Source organism: Pelobates fuscus, chromosome 9 (genome assembly GCF_036172605.1).
Source record: "Pelobates fuscus isolate aPelFus1 chromosome 9, aPelFus1.pri, whole genome shotgun sequence".
NCBI lineage: Eukaryota > Metazoa > Chordata > Amphibia > Anura > Pelobatidae > Pelobates > Pelobates fuscus.
In genome coordinates this window covers 141,538,929-141,557,210 of record NC_086325.1, presented here as the reverse complement: position 1 = coordinate 141,557,210, position 18,282 = coordinate 141,538,929, and the positions used below count along the sequence as shown (strand labels likewise).

The 18,282-nt window shown below is 46.9% G+C and overlaps 1 protein-coding gene across 1 annotated transcript in view; it reads left to right on the top strand.

Moving 5' to 3' along the window:
• Window positions 1–17,085, top strand: part of ZER1 (zyg-11 related cell cycle regulator) — a 491,045-nt gene extending 473,960 nt beyond the window's left edge. The window contains exon 17 of the transcript XR_010085304.1: window positions 17,032–17,085. The gene's annotated coding sequence lies outside the window, so the exon portion shown is untranslated. The remainder of the gene's footprint in view (window positions 1–17,031) is intronic.
• Window positions 17,086–18,282: the final 1,197 nt, after the last annotated feature.

Genomic DNA, 18,282 nt, shown 5'->3' with positions numbered 1-18,282 from the left:
CCCGGACCACATCGCAGAATTCCTCCGCTACTGGCTACGTCGCCCATTGGATAAAGAGGTCAGGGCGAAGCTCCGAGCCGAATGCCCGCGCCCAACGCTGCCGGACAAGGTGGCCAACACACCTGGCTTTGACCCGGTTTTCGCAACCTTTCTGAAAAGGTCGGGGAAGGACCCCCGCAAAGGCCTGGAGCAGGGCTTGCACTCCACCCAAGACAAGCTCCTCGACATCAGCGGCCCGCTGACCCAGATTTTCCTCATGGCCGATGGCACCCTACAAGGCGGACCAGCGGTTGACGCATACCTCCTCCGCGAGTGGGCACAGAGAGCAATTTGCCTCCTGGGGAATGCCAATGTGGCGATGAACTCGGAACGCCGTAAAGCGGCACTTTATAAACTGGACGGTAAATTGTTCGACCTAGCCCCCAAAGAACTGGGCCCGGAAGCCAAAGGCCTACTGTTCGGTGACGCCTTCATGAAGGAACTGAACCGGCACGTGTCTATCTACACGTCTCTGAATAAGGCGCAACAATCCCTCCGCAGAGTTTTCCGTGCTGGGGATCGTTTTTCCTCCAGGGCTGGTCGGCAAAGGGGCCGCGCCACCAGCAGAGCTGCCTTCATGGGCAACAGGCCCCGCATCTCGGGGGAGTCCTTCTCCTCCTCCCGGTACCAGTACCGCCCTTTGTTCTCCCGAGGATCAGCCAGAGGCCGGGGAGCCTCCTCCACACGGGCGAGATACGCCTCAGGTAAGAGTCTTACCTTATTTACCACACTTACCCATTGCGGGCAGACTGTCTCACTTTTCTCCTCAGTGGGGGGCCATCACGGGAGACCCGTGGGTTCTGCAAACCGTGTCCGGCTTCAGGATCGACTTCGTGTCAACCCCGGTCCAGACCTCTGCCCCACGGCCTATCCGTATGGACAGAGAGGCGTCCGCTCTGGTCCATTCGGAGATTCGCGCCCTGATGGGCAAGGGAGCAGTGGAGAGGGCGTCGGGCCCCCCTCGCTTCCTGAGCAATATCTTCCTGGTAAGGAAGAAATCAGGGGACTTCCGCCCTGTAATCAAACTACGCGCCCTCAATGGATATGTCGTCTACCGACATTTCAAGATCGAAGGCATCCACCTCCTCCGGGATCTGCTTCGCGAGAACGACTGGTTCACGCGCTTAGACCTGAAGGACGCGTGCCTCACGGTTCCCATCCACCAGGAGGACAGGTGTTTTCTCCAGTTCATTTGGCAGAAGCGCGTTTGGCAGTTCACGTGCCTTCCATTCGGCCTCAGCTCGGCTCCATGGTGTTTCACCAAGCTGCTGAAACCGGTCATGTCGACGCTGAGGGCCAGGGGGATCAGATCGATCGTCTATCTGGACGATATCCTGTTGATGGCACAAGATCCCAACATCCTGCGCAAGCAGACGGCTTTCACTACCCGCCTGCTCCAGGACTTAGGTTTCGTCATCAATGTGGAGAAGTCGGAACTGACCCCCTCTCAATCGGTCCAGTTTCTCGGGTTCGTCGTGGACTCGGTTCATACACTGCTCCGCCTCCCAGTATCCAAGGTGGCTGCCATCAGGAAGGACATCAGACGCCTACTGCGCAATCCGAGGATCACTCTGCGGGACCTGGCCAGGATGATAGGGCTACTCTCGTCCTCCATTCAGGCCATCTTCCCGGGCCCCCTGCATTATCGGGCCCTCCAACGCCTGAAGGCTCGTTACCTTCGGTCGTCCACCTCCTACGGCCAGATTGTGTCGCTGTCGGACGAAGCCCGCCTTGAACTGCACTGGTGGCTTCGACACATGGAGGCGTGGAACGGCAGGGCAATCTTCGGGAACAAACCGGACTTCGTCCTGGAATCGGACGCCAGCTGCCTAGGCTGGGGCGCTACTTGCGATGGCGTGGCGACAGGGGGTCTCTGGACCCCGGACAAAAGAGCTCTCCACATCAACTGCCTGGAGCTGATTGCGGGGATGTTCGCCATTCGCAGCTTCACCAAAGGGATGAGTCATTGCTCCCTTCTTCTTCGCATGGACAACGTCTCAGCTGTCCGATACATAAATCGACTGGGAGGTTCCCGATCCAAACTGCTGTCAGACCTCACAAAGGATCTGTACCAATATTGTCTGGACAGAAAGTTGTCGATCGTCGCAGAATACCTTCCGGGACAAAACAACCTCGTTGCGGACTGGTTCTCCCGCCACTGGAGGGACTCCAGCGACTGGCGACTGCAACCTCGGGTGTTTCAGAAGTTGGACCTCGTGCGTGGTCCCCTCCATCTGGACCTATTCGCATCCAGGGCGAACCGACAGATGGAACTGTTCTTCAGCTGGCTCCCGGATCCCCTCAGCATGGCGGTGGACGCATTCCTTCAATCATGGCCCCCTTCGGGGGCATATGCGTTTCCCCCCTTCTCCATGATCCTTCGGACACTACATCGCCTCAAGCTTCTAAAGGTGTCAATCGTGCTGGTGACGCCTCTCTGGAGAAGTCAACCATGGTTCCCTCTCCTGCTAGAACTATCGTGCAGGGATCCGCTGGTGCTACCAGCCTCCAGATTTCTCCTCGAAGACCCAGTGGGGAACCCACACCCGTTGATGTCGGAGGATCGTCTAACCCTGGTGGCCTGGCCCGTTTCCGGGGATCTTGGGATGTGTCGGGACTATCGGCTACAGCTAGAGAATTACTCTGGGACTCTTGGGCACCTGGCACCAGAAGATCATATTTACACGCCTGGTGCTCCTGGCATGGCTGGTGTTTGGAGAGACGTTTGGATCCCTTTATGGCCCCTGTTTTAGCCGTCTTGAACTTCCTGGCGGAGCTATTTTCGCAAGGTAAGTCTTATAGGACTATCAATGTTTTCCGCTCGGCTATCTCGGCGGCCCATGTCCCTTTTCAGGGCTCTGGTGTTGGTAGGGAACCCTCGGTCTGCAGACTACTCCGAGGCGTGAGGCTTTCGAGACCCCCTACTTCTCGCTACTCCTCGTTCTGGGACGTATCGCTCGTACTACGCTTCCTCGAGGAATGGCCTGATAACGGGGATCTATCCTTACGCCAGCTTTCGGCCAAGCTGGCTCTCCTACTATGCCTCGTATCCTTTCGTCGGGTCTCGGATGTCCGGGCCTTTGACGTAGAATCCTTTTCGTTCTCACCAGATGGTGTCTCTGTTTCCATTTCCCGCAGGACGAAATCTAATTCGTCTTCAGTGTCTTATCCCTACTTCCCCGATAGACCACGTCTCTGCGTGGCACGCTGTGTACGGACATATATATCCGTGACCTCGTTGTGTCGGCCCTCCGCCCATGGTCAGCTATTGATTTCCTACGTTCGACAGTTCGGGGCGGTGTCTGTACCCACGATCGCTCGTTGGATTCGATGGCTCCTCTCATCGGCTGCGTGGCGGTTTCATTTGGGGCTCATTCGGTTCGGGGTGCTGCAGCGTCAGCAGCTCTTGAAGCCGGTGGGTCCCTTGGGGATATCCTCAACGCTGCGGACTGGTCTAGGGAATCAACTTTCCGTACTTTTTATTTTCGTCCGCGTCCACATGTTTCTGCTGCTTTTATGTCGTTAAAATTGCAATATGAAGCCTCCTGTCCTGACATAAAATTGTAGATTATGCTAGCTTTAGTGTACCTATAATCTTAATTTTATTAATGACAGGAGGCGAGTATTTGCTTAAGTCTCTCTTTACTAGAACTCCACAGCAGCACAGAAAAAACAACCAATCAGAAAAAAGTTAGGTACTATAAAACTCCTCTCCCCATGCTTCATTTCCTCTTTCAAGCTGCGACAAAACAGAATAAAAAGGCAGAGAACATCATGGGGAAGAAACGAAGTCCTAGATACGATGAAATAACGACGTCCACCATCCGAGAGTAACCGTCAAACTAGATAGTGTTGAGGGACTGTAAACTGAAACGAGAGAAAAAACAGAATCGAACAGGTTGATTATCCAATGAAATGTACTCTAAATAAACATGCAGGTACCCAATGTAGCAACCAAATTAACCTTAATATGTAGATATCCCAACCTACTTATGAAAAAACAGACATAAGAAACAAGTGAGAGGTAGCAGAGACAACAAACAGAGTTGCATACGTACCTGATAATCCAAACTATAACATAAAACAAGGGAGGGGCAAGAATGGGTGGGAAATACTCGCCTCCTGTCATTAATAAAATTAAGATTATAGGTACACTAAAGCTAGCATAATCTACAATTTTATAACATGACAGGAGGCTTCGTATTTGCTGTTTCAAAGCTCAGTTCACCAATCCAACGCTGTTTGTGTCGCTGGTATCAATTCCAGGAAATATCAGAGTAATCCTAATTGGATATTCCGAGTACGATAAACGACAGCAGACGGATCAAAGAAGATGCCAGCCGACGAAGCATCTCAAATACGGAAAAAAAGTACCATCCGCTGGTAAATCCATTGTACGTGGTGTTGCGACCCGTTTCCTAGCGGTCGGTTGATGAGCCGGCCAGCTGACCTATTAGTCATATTCCCGTAGAGATGTCATATCAAAGGTCAATCTCGGACTTAGGGTCGCGAGAAGAAACAGCCACCATGTCTTAACTCATGATCCGTAAGGCGACTTCTCCGATCGTGCCAGGGTCATTCGGTGATGCGGCCTTGCAGGTAGATCTCCAATCTCAAGGAATGCGCCTAAGTCCACCACCAAAATCGCAACAGAAAACCGAGGAGGATCTTCCATTCCTTCCTGTCTTACCCGGTGAGATGTCTCATCCGAGAATAAATTCATAATGCAGGCAAGAGTGTGGCCAAACCAGCCGTATTCTAAGTGATCCCAATATTCCAAATGGACTGTGCAATCCTCGGACACAGCAGAGAAAAGACTCCAAAGAACGTCCATTCAAGGTTCCGAACTGAACTTGTGTGGAGGAAACGGTGGTCGACTACTCTGGGAATAGTGATATGGGAAAAGCAAACCGGAACGCAGATTTCCCTCCAGAAAATGCCCTCGTCCAAGAGTGAAAGATGTCTGTGTAGGAGTCGGGGCACATCAGGCACCTCCCTAAAGTCTCGTATGTCTCCTCGACAGTAGGTGAAAAGTAGGTTAGCGCGAATCCAACCAAACGGCTCCCGTTAGGGATAAATAGAGCAGAGACGGAGGGTCCTCCATCTCCGAACCATGTCCACCAGGTACGCGCTCCGAGGAGACAGGGCAGTCCTGCCATCTTAACCCAAGGTCTCACCATGTTGTCAATATGTACAGTTTTACCTTCAGATCAGGTAACAGTCCTCCTTAATCTTGTCACCCGAGCAAGGCAGTGCCCCTTTGCTCCATGAAGGCCTCCGTATCTCCTGACATGGGAGAACTGTCTTTGCAGTTTGTTCGTAATGGACTGGATATCCAAAACAGAAAGAAATTCTCTGTATTATATCGTGCAGAATATACCAAAAAAACTGCACACTCGTAATACCGGAGGACCATCCTTTAGCCGCACCATCTCCAGGAGCGTGCGTAAATAAGTGGGAGTCTCCCCCCGTTATACCTCTGTGAGTATTTCTCGCGTGTTACAGTGGTCAGGATCCAATAGGTCCATTACCGGAGATAGAATAGAGGGATCCCGTCTAAAAATGTATATATTGCATGACCAGGCAGTCCTCTAGAACGAAGTCCGTAGCATGGATGTTAGCTCTAATTGAATGCAGGAGGGACGCCCGTCTATGCAGTCCTCAAAGACTTGCACAGGTACAAGCCTGTGTGATGAACAAATGGGGCGTCGAGTGTATGAGAGAGCCGCACTCTCTACTAATGAGATCGCATACCGCAACACGACCGGGTGCTAGCCCGAGTGGGCCGCACCCTAATAACCAACAGCAGAGTCTACCTCTGTGACCGGTTCTCTCTATGAGAATGTGTCCTCCCACCTGTCCTCTGTATCCAGTCCAGTATCTGGTTGAGGTCGAGGGAGGGGTTGCGCCCTCTAAAACAAATCAGTATCTGGTTCTGTATATGAGAGGGATACGTCCTCTGTTCCTGAAAATAAATATACTCGGATCGAGGTGATGGAGGGCCGCACCCTCCTGTGATGCAAACTAGAGTCCCTAGAGACTCAAGGTGACTAAACTGCAGGGCACACCTCTTATAAATGTCAGCATAAGGCTGAGGGCAATCTTCGGAAACAACGATGGAAAACTATCAACCGACTATCCGGATCCCGTGCGCGCGCGCGGGGTCCAGGTAGACCATTGGTAGTCTGAGGAAAGCTGGAGACGTTCTCCGCAATCCACGAGTGCCCGGGAGGTCGGAGGAGGTCAAATCAGGCCTCGCGACGACCCGAGCAAAAAGGAAAAGGAAGTCATGAAAAAACAAAGGCAACAATTAACGAAGATAAGAGAAAGAAACACCAATTCTATCTCAGATAGAAGGCAAATAGCAGGCCGGAAGGTGACAAAAGTAAATCCCACTGGACAGGGCCAGGAGCGAAACCAACGTGGGAAAAAAACTACCGACACCTATAAGGATTCCGGGAGGCAGATACGGAGTAGCTGGCAAAGACAAGGAAAAACACGCTATCTCCTGAAGGGTCTGGGTATCGGTCCTTGGAGACGTGCCGTCGCCGGTTTGGAGTAAACCGTGGGTGTGTCCGGGGTCTTATAAGAAACTTGCCCTACAGGCATGAGGTTTAGGGCCTTCACCCTTCCCACCATATTCAGATGGCGGTAAACTGGTGTCCACTTGAACATTATGGCAATGGTGTTGGTCTGGACACCTGCCTATCTCCATGTCACTGTCGGCCACTGGGGTTTCCTCAGTGATATTCCCCCAGGCCTGCGGCCAAAAGGGGGTTCGGTACCAATAGTGCAGGCCCGTGAGTAGGCCAAAGGAACGGACACAGAATGGCTAGCCAAACAAATAGGCACGGACATAGCAGGGCATTCAAGTAGGTACCGACCTAGCAGGCCATTCAATGGGGCACAGACATAGCAGGCCGTTTAAATGGGCACGGACCGAGCAGGCCGTTTAAATGGGCACAGACCTAGCAGGCCGTCTTAATGGGCACAGACCTAGCAGGCCGTTTTAATGGGCACAGGCATGGCAAGCCGTTTAATGGGCACAGACATAGCAGGCCTTTCTTATGGGCACAGACATAGCAGGCCGTTCTTATGGGCACAGACATAGCAGGCCGTTCTTATGGGCACAGACATAGCAGGCCGTTCTTATGGGCACAGACATAGCAGACCGTTCTTATGGGCACAGACATAGCAGGCCGTTCTTATGGGCACAGACATAGCAGGCCGTTCTTATGGGCACAGACATAGCAGGCCAATCTTATGGGCACAGACATAGCAGGCCAATCTTATGGGCACAGACATAGCAGGCCAATCTTATGGGCACAGAAATAGCAGGCCAATCTTATGGGCACAGACATAGCAGGCCAATCAATGGGTGGTGTATTACCAGTATATTATTATTATCATGTATTTATATAGCGCCTTCCAATTCCGTAGCGCTTTACAAAGTGTATTGAACGAGTAACGGGGGCCTCTGAGTTCGGGTAGAGGTCCCTAAAAATAGTACATCCTCATGGCATCCTGTGACATAGGACCCTTATACACCAACCCTTAGACATCGTGGTGCCGTGTGAGTAACCCGAACCGGGACTGGCAGCCCCTAAATGCCCAGCAGGCAAACAGTGGAATGCCAGCTGTAGTGGGTTTAAGCGGAAGTTGTCCCAGTGACCCTCATGTCAATGAATGTAAGATACGCTGAGCGATACTCTCCTTAAACTGGGAATCGGTATGCACATGCCCACACAGGTCCGTTTGACATTTCTTAGCATCATCATAGGTTACCATCATATCACCTTTGTAACCATGTATAGTAACAGCGTAGACCGGTCTCCCATACCAGGTAGTCAGAGCCCGGTCCAGGCATGCTTATATGTGCCGTGGACAGGGAATCCATACCAGAGTAGACTCATCTGATTCCTCATAACTGGGCCAGAAAAATATATACTGAGAAGCACACGAATCCTAGAATAGCTGGCGCCGTGTACGCCATGTACAGAGACCTGAACTGAGTTTCCAATAAACCTGTAAGTCGCAGTAATCGTATATATCCTGATAGCAGAACTCGCAGTAATCTGTGATATACCCTGTCAGCCAGACACACAGCAAATTGAGCGACTCAATAGGTCCTGGTCCACCATGCGATAATGGGCCAGGCGTCGGCCCTGACACAGTAGCTATGGTGCATGTAGGGTACAGGCTCCCATAGGAAGTAAGCGTATGGAGTACGCCCACAGCGACAAAAAACAGAAAAAGCCTGTGCCACAGACAGAGCAGTACATGGATACTGCCTATAGGCATGTACTCCAACCCAGTAAAATAAATCTAAATCTATACATCTATACACACATGCACACACACAAATCTACATATATACAAAAACATACACCCACATATACATACATCAACCTGGACATAAAATCTCATGGGAAAACTGTCACTACATTGTCCCTTAAACAGAAGGTGCAAACACAAGCTGTATGCAGTCACCTAATGAAAAAAAAAAAAACAAACTGACATGCAGCATGGTAACTGAAACGGGTGGAGGCAGACCTCCAACGTGCCAAGTAATGAAGTGTACCGACGGGGGAGGGGCCGAGAGCAGGTGCACTCTCTCCCGGTCGGACTCTCCCCCGCCCGGTCGGACACACGAGGTCCGCGGGCGGAGGCGGCCGCGGAGAGCGGCCACGAGGGAAAGAAGATCCGGCCGCTGGGTACTTCGGGAAGCGCACACGAGTACCCCCGCGGCCGGCAAAGTACATGGGACCGCCGGAGATGAAATCCGCGGTCCCGGAGCTCGGGGGTCGAAGGAGGCAGATGAAGTAAGCCTCCTGAAGCCCCCGAGCGGCACACACACCGCCAGGAAAAGGCGGAAGCACATAGCATTAAAAATGAGGATACATTATCCAAGGGAAAACGGACAGGGGGGGCACAAGTCCAAGAAAAGAACAGTAAGGACCCCAAAGACCCCCCACAAATATATAGGGAACTACAGCGAAGTTGCAGGGACAAAGAAAACACATAAGATATAAAACAGCATGATTGGAACAAATCCAGCAAGGGCAGAAAATGTAAATACCTAAGAATAAAATCTCACATGAAAATAAATAAATAAACGGATTACTGAAGAGAAATATAGCTATGACAAAATACCAGCAACCTACAAAATAGAATCTAAAATACTGAATATAAGCAATAAAATCCCAAAGCCACCCACTATAAGCAGGAGGCAGTGGTACTCTGACCTGTACTGTCTGCAGAGCAGCAAAGAAAGAGGAAATGAAGCATGGGGAGAGGAGTTTTATAGTACCTAACTTTTTTCTGATTGGTTGTTTTTTCTGTGCTGCTGTGGAGTTCTAGTAAAGAGAGACTTAAGCAAATACGAAGCCTCCTGTCATGTTATAAAATTAGGGATTATTCTAGCCTCGGTGAGGGAATAATCTAAATTTTATTAGACAGGAGGCGAATATTTCCCACCCTTATGGTTTTTTTTCCCACCCTTATATGGGAGTAGTTTTGGCTTTATGTTAATCTAGGTTTCGATGTTCCTTGGGAAAGGAATAGAAGACCGCAGTACCATAACCACTGCAGGTCTTAACAGGCGGAGTTCTGCCATTTTGACAGTGGAGTCCTCCCTGGGGGGCTCTACGGGCTGCATAGCAGACTTCTTTCGGTGATACCGGAATTGACTCGGAGAGCCATGCCATAGGGTACTTTGAGGTTGCCGGAGGTGGGGGACTTTCTAAATCATGGAGGCTGTGACAAGCCTCCACACACTAAAATACTTTGTTTTATAATATAATTCCCTGGTGGTCCAGTGGTTGAAATTCCCTGGTGGTTCAGTGGCAGCAGTCCCTGGTGGTCCGGTGGGATGACTGTTCTGCAGACCTTGTTCTCGCGAGAGCCTGTCAGAGCGTTGCTCTGTAAGCTCGCGAGAACCACATTATGTGATCTGCAGCTCTGCACTCAGCGGAGTTGCAGATCAGAGGCTGGCTCTCCCTGTGGGCAGACCATGTGGAGGGCCCACCCGGCGGCATACTGGGCAAGCCGCCGGGCCCCCTCTCACTGTCGGGTCCTCGGTCATTGACCGAGCACCCGACAGCTCAGTCTGCCCTAAGGCGATTTAGGCGGCCGCGAGGCCCCAGCAAGCGCAAGGCCTTAGGCAGCCGCCTAAATCGCCTAATTAGAGAGCCGCCTCTGAGACAGATACACACAAGACATACATACAAAGACACATACATACAGACACACAGACACATACAAACAAACACACACACAAAATGTGACTCCCTCTGCTTCTTCCTGCGCTGCTCTTTGTATGCTGGGAGGAGTGACGTGCAGTCACTTCCTCCCAGCAGTGATGTCATCACAGGGGGCCCGGTCGCGCTGTTAAAGCGCCCAGCGCTGACCAGGTCCCCTGACAATCCATCTCCATCGGGTGGCCCTGTACATGGACCACCCGATGGACCCCTTGGACGGCAGGTACCCGGTCGCAGGGGTCCGCAGTGCAGCCGGGCCCCCTGGAGTGATGGGCCCGGTTGCAGCTGCGACCCCTGCGACCGTGGTATGTACGCCGCTGTGGTCCCTACAGACAAACTCACGATCACACACATGCTTACTACAGACAAGCTCACTGCACACACATGCTCACCACAGACAGGCTCAGACACACCCATGCTCCCTACAGACGAGCTCACTAACACACACACACGATTCATACAGACAAGCTCACTGACACACATACAAGCTCACTCACTAGCAGGCACACACACACACACACAAACACAAACTCACTAGCAGGCGCACACACACAGAAGCTCCTTCACTAGCAGATGCACACACACACAGAAGCTCACTAACTAGCAGACAGTCACACACGGAGGCAGACAACCACACACAGGCAGACATTCACAGACACACACACACACAGGCAGACAGCCACACACACACACAGGCAAACAGCCCCACACACACACAGACAGTCGCACACACACACACACACACACACACAATCAGACAGTCACACACTCACAGACAGTCACACACACACAGATCTGCTTCTTACCTCCACATCCCTAGGAGCTCCTGGGGACTGGATGTTGGGGAAGCAGGGACTCCTTCCTGCTTCCCATGCTGCAGTTACCAGGGCTCCCGCCACATGCTAAGCTCCGCCCCCGCCGCCCATTAAGCTCCGCCCCGCTGCACTATTTTTTTTCTTTTCTTTTTTTATAATCCCGGTCGGCCATGTGTGAGCTGTGCCGGCCGCCTGGCTCCCCCCGCTCCCATGGGGCCGCTCGTACATGACTGGCCAGGATTACAGGAGCCAGATCACTGATGAATAAGGCTGTCAGCCCAGCCCCAGGTGCCGCGGCCCACCGGGAAGTTTCCCGGTATCCCGGTGGCCCAGTCCGGCCCTGGGTAGGTAGCTTACAATCTAAAGGATATCATGGGGTTTTTGAGACAAGAGATGGCAGGGGAAATTTTGAAGTGATGGCTAAATAAGTAAACAGAGAGTTGCAGCAATTGATAGAATATAGAGGGAATGAAGAGGTGAGTGAGAATTTTAAACAGCTGGAGGAGCATGCTATAAGTTTAGAGGGAACCTGGGTGGGCGGGAGGAGGGGAGGAGGAGGGTAGGTTGAGCCAAGTAGAATTGTAGAGGCTTGCAGTAAAGATGGTATGGGAAATGGAGTTAGACTATAATATGTATGTTGTACGTTTATAAATACATATAGCCTCAAAATTCACACCATCAAATCATAGAAACAAATTTACTTCAAAGGGACATTTTACCTCTCTGTGTTACACCAAAATGCATAAAAGAAAAATGAAGAATTAATATAAATAAGGAATATACCCAAAAAGATAAACATCATAGAGTCTGTGTTTGTTTACTTTTAGATCTCTGCGTTCATGTCCCCCCTCACACTACACATAAATGGTTCTGAGATGGATCCATCAAAATTACCTACGTGGCTACGCCATTGAGAGAGAGTTTTATCAGAGATCTGTGCATAACAATGACTACATAGTACGGACACTATTGCCTGCGAGTCCACTGCCAGAAAGGAAAGTCTGTGTGTTAATGAGTGATTGGGGTGCAGTTGTACTGGCTTCTTGCAAATACCTCCAGGGGCACCATACATATTCATCACAGTTGGTCAGCCCAGTCTTCCCCAGATAGTACAGCTCATAGCATATTGAGATGCAGGACCAGTATAAGAACACAAGTTGCGCACGAGATAATATAATTGTTATACTTCACAGTTATGCTATGGTTCTCAAGGCTAACGTTATAAGCTCAACTCGAGTCCCACCCTTAAGGACCAGTACTATTGTAAGCCATAATGTAAGGGTGCTATCCATTTTGCTAAAACAATGTAATTATAATTAATACTAATTTGAAAGAACCGTGTCTTTTGGCACACATATATTTTGTCGATGGCAGTCTCAATTAATACTCAGGTTTTTTTAACCCCTTAAGGACCAAACTTCTGGAATAAAAGGGAATCATGACATGTCACACATGTCATGTGTCCTTAAGGGGTTAAATATGCTGCAGTGGTTGAAAAATGTAGAGTGTCTCTTAAATGGGAATATACACTATTGAATAAAACATTAAATGCTCCCTATCACTTTGTGTAATTACTGTGTTAATCGTTTTTTCACGCGAAGTTCCATTTTCATCTAAATTTATATTAAAATTTTAGCAAATTACATCATAATCTGGTTCAGACAAGGCAAGCACTGCAAACGAAGGAGAGAAATACAAGCGTTTCATTTCTCTTCTCCTCTTCTCTCTATTCTTTCTCGATGCTGACTGTCAGAGCTTATCACAATGATTGACAATGATTGACAAGGAGCTAAGATGGAGGAACCCAGTTACAGTATAAAGAGGTGGGGATTTCAATATTTAATTTCATTTTTATTTATTTTTTTATTCTGTATTTATTGAGTTTTCATTCAGTCAAAATAGCTTTACAGACAGGAAATTGGTGTTCGGCAAAGCAGTGATAACATTTCAATTGGATGAATTATTTGTTGGATATCGTTTTTAAGTTGTTAGGTTGTTATGGTCTTAATTTTATTCTTCTAACAAGAAAGAGAATGCACACCAAAAAAAGCCACAATAGTCACTTAACCTGGTTTAATAATCCAATATCAGATACAGGCAAAAACAAACAATTATAATTAAAGTGACAAAATTAGGCACAAAAAATAAATCAAAAAAATCAATGATAATTACCAAAAGTTTTCACAAGCCTAACAGGGCAGAAACAGGACACAAAAAGTAACCCCCCAACGTTTCGGCACCTCCTGGTTGCCTTTATCAAGGGAACATTATATCTAGATACACCACAGTTCCTTTATAAAGCAATAAATCACCTGATGGCCATCAGTATGGAGGAGGAAAGTTGAAACCGGAAGTGACATCATCACTTCCGTCCTCAGACTCATCCACTTCATATAACACATAAAGAAACAAAAAAAAAAAGGAAAAAAAAAAAAGGGATCAAACATCTATGCAACCTGAAAGAGTAAAAAAACGCCATAGAGGTTCCTGGCTAAAGCCTCTTAGCCCTAGCAGAGCATGCGCAATGGTGCACTTAACGCATAGAGGGACTCGCGTGTATGCAAAACTCCATAGAGGTTACTAGCAAAAACCTCTTTACTCGTGCCGCGCATGCGCAAAACTGCGCTAAGCTGGTTAAATTTCACAGGCGTGCGCATCAGCAAGCATAGTTACAAGAACTAAGTAATATATCTACGGAAAGATAACCATTAGCGTAAAAAATGTGTTATACATACCAAACTGACCCACCACAAAGAAATGAGTATAAAGAATGCAAAAGTGAAAATTACCTAAAAATAATTTTTTTTTACAAAAATAATCATAAACTAAAAAGAAAATAAGAAAAAGAAAAGTGGTGCTTAACATATAGGGTTGCTAATAATACCCAAATATTAATACTATTGGTAATAATCCACGAACACCAATATCTTAAAGTAAAACACCTTAAAAAAAGTGATAATAATTATATATAAAAGTGCATCAAATGTTAATTAATTATCTTCATATTGAAAACCAACAATAGATTGGTAATTCGTACAGTTATTTAAATAAATTTACATTAAAGCAATATTGGATCAAACCAATGGTTTCTATCAATGTAATACTACATATAATTCAACTAGATATAGCTTATGAATAAGCCATATCGTGTATTTTCACAATATCAAAAAATTAGCTGACTATAGTCTCCTAGATACTACTTCATACAAGGTAATAAACGGTTACAATTCATCTTGAAAATCGATATAGTATAACACTGAGTCATTGCAACATATACAACATATACTATATATAGATAGAACAATATAATACTATCCATTACATTATCCCATAGGATCCAATATAATCTCCGTAGATCTATACATATTTCATGATCAGTCTTCAAATAATCTGATCAAAGGGATTTTTTCACCAATTTCATATTTCGGCACCAAAACCATCCAAAACGGTACACTTGAAGATCTAAATAAACAAATGAAATTAAAAACAATCAAACAAGATATAAGGGGGGGGCGGGGCCTGACCGCCATGCTGACCGGTCGCAGGCCAGAGAGGCTCCCGATAAATCTGGTCCACTATGGCTAAAAAGACAAGCAATAAAGCAATTTGAGTGACCTGAAGTTATATCGAGCATCCGGGCAGCAGCTGGAGCCACCGCGGACCCTGAGACCGGGAGTGCCGGAGCCCACCGTGGGCGATATGGGACTTCGGGGTCTGCGGCCTATGAGGGTGGAGAGCGGGACGGACGGCCGCCGTCCTGTTTGCGAACCTGGCCGCCACGCAACAGCCTTGTGATGCACCTCACAGGCCCCGCTTCCCCCCCCATGGACCGGGGGGGTTATCCCGGCCCCCACCGGAGGAAATCATCACCCTCCAAAGCCCAGCATCGGACCTACCTGAAGGCGAGCACCACGAGCCAGGCCTCTAAAATGGCGGCACTGCGATCTACAATATGCCACACAATCTCGCATGCCTGCAGGCGAAAACAAAATAAGTTTGCACACACCTTCTGATTGCATGGAGAACGGGCCGGGGCAGGAGATAGAGGTATCATCGGCGAACGGAGCCCACAGAAACACCATTCACCTGACATCCCTGAGGCTGGGCCCGGACAAAGGCCGACGGAAGCGACACAGTAGCGGCACCTACAGAAAACCTAAGCCGACGCCACAGCAATAAAGCCCATCAGCTACCCTCACCACTCGCATATAACTAGGCGCCACTAACCAACGAGCGGCTCGCCCACACCAGGAGACTCAAGCACAGACCTCCATACCTCATCACCTAATGAAGATGGCTGAACCCAGCCTCGGACTTGCCGACCACGCAGTGCCCCCCTATGTTACCTCAGAACACTGATGGAACAAGCAGCACTCTGGGGACAGGGACATGCTTAAGGACAGGTCTAACACCGGTGGCTTTCATCTTTACTTTTTAATTGCTAAAGATCCATGCTTGCTATTTCTCGCCATATTGTAATATTTCTCGCTAATTATCACATCCAATAAGCAGCATATGGCAGTACATTAGTTTCCCTCCATAAGCGGTGAATATAACCATCTCGTTACCATTTCTTGTCTTATATTAAAAAAAAAAAATGTGCAGCAATCTTAACATGTATAACGTTCTTACACATGATACTCTGTAACACAATCTAATAACATGTTCATGCCAAGCTATGTACTGAATAATGCACTACCAAAATAAAGAATTAAAAAAAAAAAAAAAAAAAAACAAGATATAAGGAACAATACACAAGCAAGGTGGATACCTATACTATCAAAAAAGGAGACAGAGAGGAAGTCACAAGAAAGGGGAAAGATCACGTTCTTCATTGAGACCTTTAGGACATAAAGTCTGCAACTCGTATATCCAATACAATTCACGTTGTTTCAACGTCAATTCTCTAGATCCTCCCCTAGTCCAGGGGTTTCACCCACTCCAAGACCATATACCTCAATTGAGATACAGTGTGTCGTTTCTCGGTAAAATGTCGAGCAACTGGATACTGTGTTTTTCCAGTCCTAATACTGCTTTTGTGTTCCCTCAATCTTGCAGTAAATTTCCTAGTGGTTTCACCCACATACGCTAAGCCACAAGGACACTTAAGCATGTACACTACAAATTCCGTTTGACAGTTGTGGAATTCCTTAATGGGATATCTCTTGCCAGTTCTTGGATGGACAAAATAGTCCCCAGTTATTACGCCACAGCAATTAATACAGTGCCCACATCTGTACATACCTACTGGTGCTTTGAGCCATGTTTCGTTTGCAGCCGTAGTTGCTTGTAAGTTCACGTTTCGCATCAGTCGGTCCCGAAAGTTTCTGTGCCTTTTGAATGAGAATAATGGTTTCTTATCAAAACAAGATTGTAACTTGGAATCGGATTGTAGGACATTCCAATGTCTGTTCACAATATGTCTAATCTCTTGTGAATGTGTTGAGTAGGTCGTCACACATGGAATACCAATATTCTTGTTTCTTATTTTCTTCTTATTTTCTTAGTTAGCAATTGCTCTCTAGACAATGATTTTGCCCTGTTAATTTTATTCTTAACACCCCCGATACATATTTGTTAAATATTGAGAAAAATAAGAATAATATTATCAAATCCCGAAAAGTAACAGTTGCCATTTAAAGGAGTACTGATCTGAAAGTGACAGTTCCTCATTCCTTACCTCGGTAAACCACATGTCCGCAGTACTGGGTGGGGGCGACTTCAGCTTTCCATGAGGCTCTAGGTGCAGTTATGAGCATTGAGATATTTGCTTAAAATACTATATAAGCGTGCTATATAAGTAAGTTAACATCTGATTTAAAATGAAACCATTTTTTTTATGCAGGCTGTCAGTCACTGCCAGGGGAGGTGTGGCTAGGGCTGCATAAACAGAAACAAAAGTGATTTAACCCCTTAAGGACACATGACAGAAATATTCCGTCATGATTCCCTTTTATTCCAGAAGTTGTGTCCTTAAGGGGTTTTAACTCCAAATGGCAGTGCATTGAGCAGTGACATTTCAGAGGCATGACCTATACACCAAAGCTGCTTAAGCTAAAGTTGTGTTGGTGAATACAGTGTCCCTTTAATAAATAACCTGGATAGTAAACTACCCATGTAAATGTGTGTTGCAGACATTTTTTATAATTGAAGAAAAATAAAAACATTTCTTACTGCTTTACAAACATTCTATCAGAGTATCTTTCAAATATATAAATATTTATTTTTCAACTAGCATTGCTCCTTAACATTTGTCGTAGACTCTTTTCAACCCAAATTAAAAGAGTTGACCAGATTATAGCAGAAAAAAATCTTAACAAAACACAAGATGCATTAGACATATCATATACAGTACGTATAGTAAATTTTAATTTAGTTCGTTTTTGTTTTTGCGGGTGTTACAATACAGCATAAATATAAGAACACCACTATACATTTCATGAGGTGTAAATTTTAGCGTAAACAAACAATTGTTCAGAAAATCGTTTTGTAGGTATTTATTATTTAGCTCCCTATATCTTTTTTTTTCTCCATTGTGACCTTGTTTGTTAGTATTTGCTGACTTTGAGATATAATGTTAAATAAAGTTTCTCCAAACTAAAAACTGCCCTATTTTATAATAAATTTAGCCAGGATTTGGGGGATCTTTTTGTTGCTATTAGTAGTGTGTTTGTGTGCAGATCAGCGGTCAACGCAGCTATGAATAGGCCCTCGTGGAGATCAACGGAAGGGCTCAGCTGCTACAATTCACTGCCACCATCTGCCAAGCCAGAGGATAATCAGATGGTCTTTGAAGATTTTCTTCTCCAAACTATCACAGCAAACCTTTAGACTGCAAAACCAGAACATTTCACAGCAATCAAACAATACTGGCTCGAAACACACCTGGAATTCAGAGACACAATTTAAATTGGCACTTATCACTATTAACACAAATTCAAGTCCCTCCATGGAGTGTGCAAATAGTCTCTATGTCTGCATGTTTTAAATGGCTCAGCAGCTCACATTACTTTTAAACAACAGACTTAATTGTCTTACTATTAATTAGTTATGCTATGGCCACTTGAGGAGAATGACCCACCTCCCGAATTTTGTTTTGAATATTTTTATTGTTGTCGTAACATGTATGCAGGTAGCATCTTTGTGAATAATAAAGCAAAGGTCGCCCA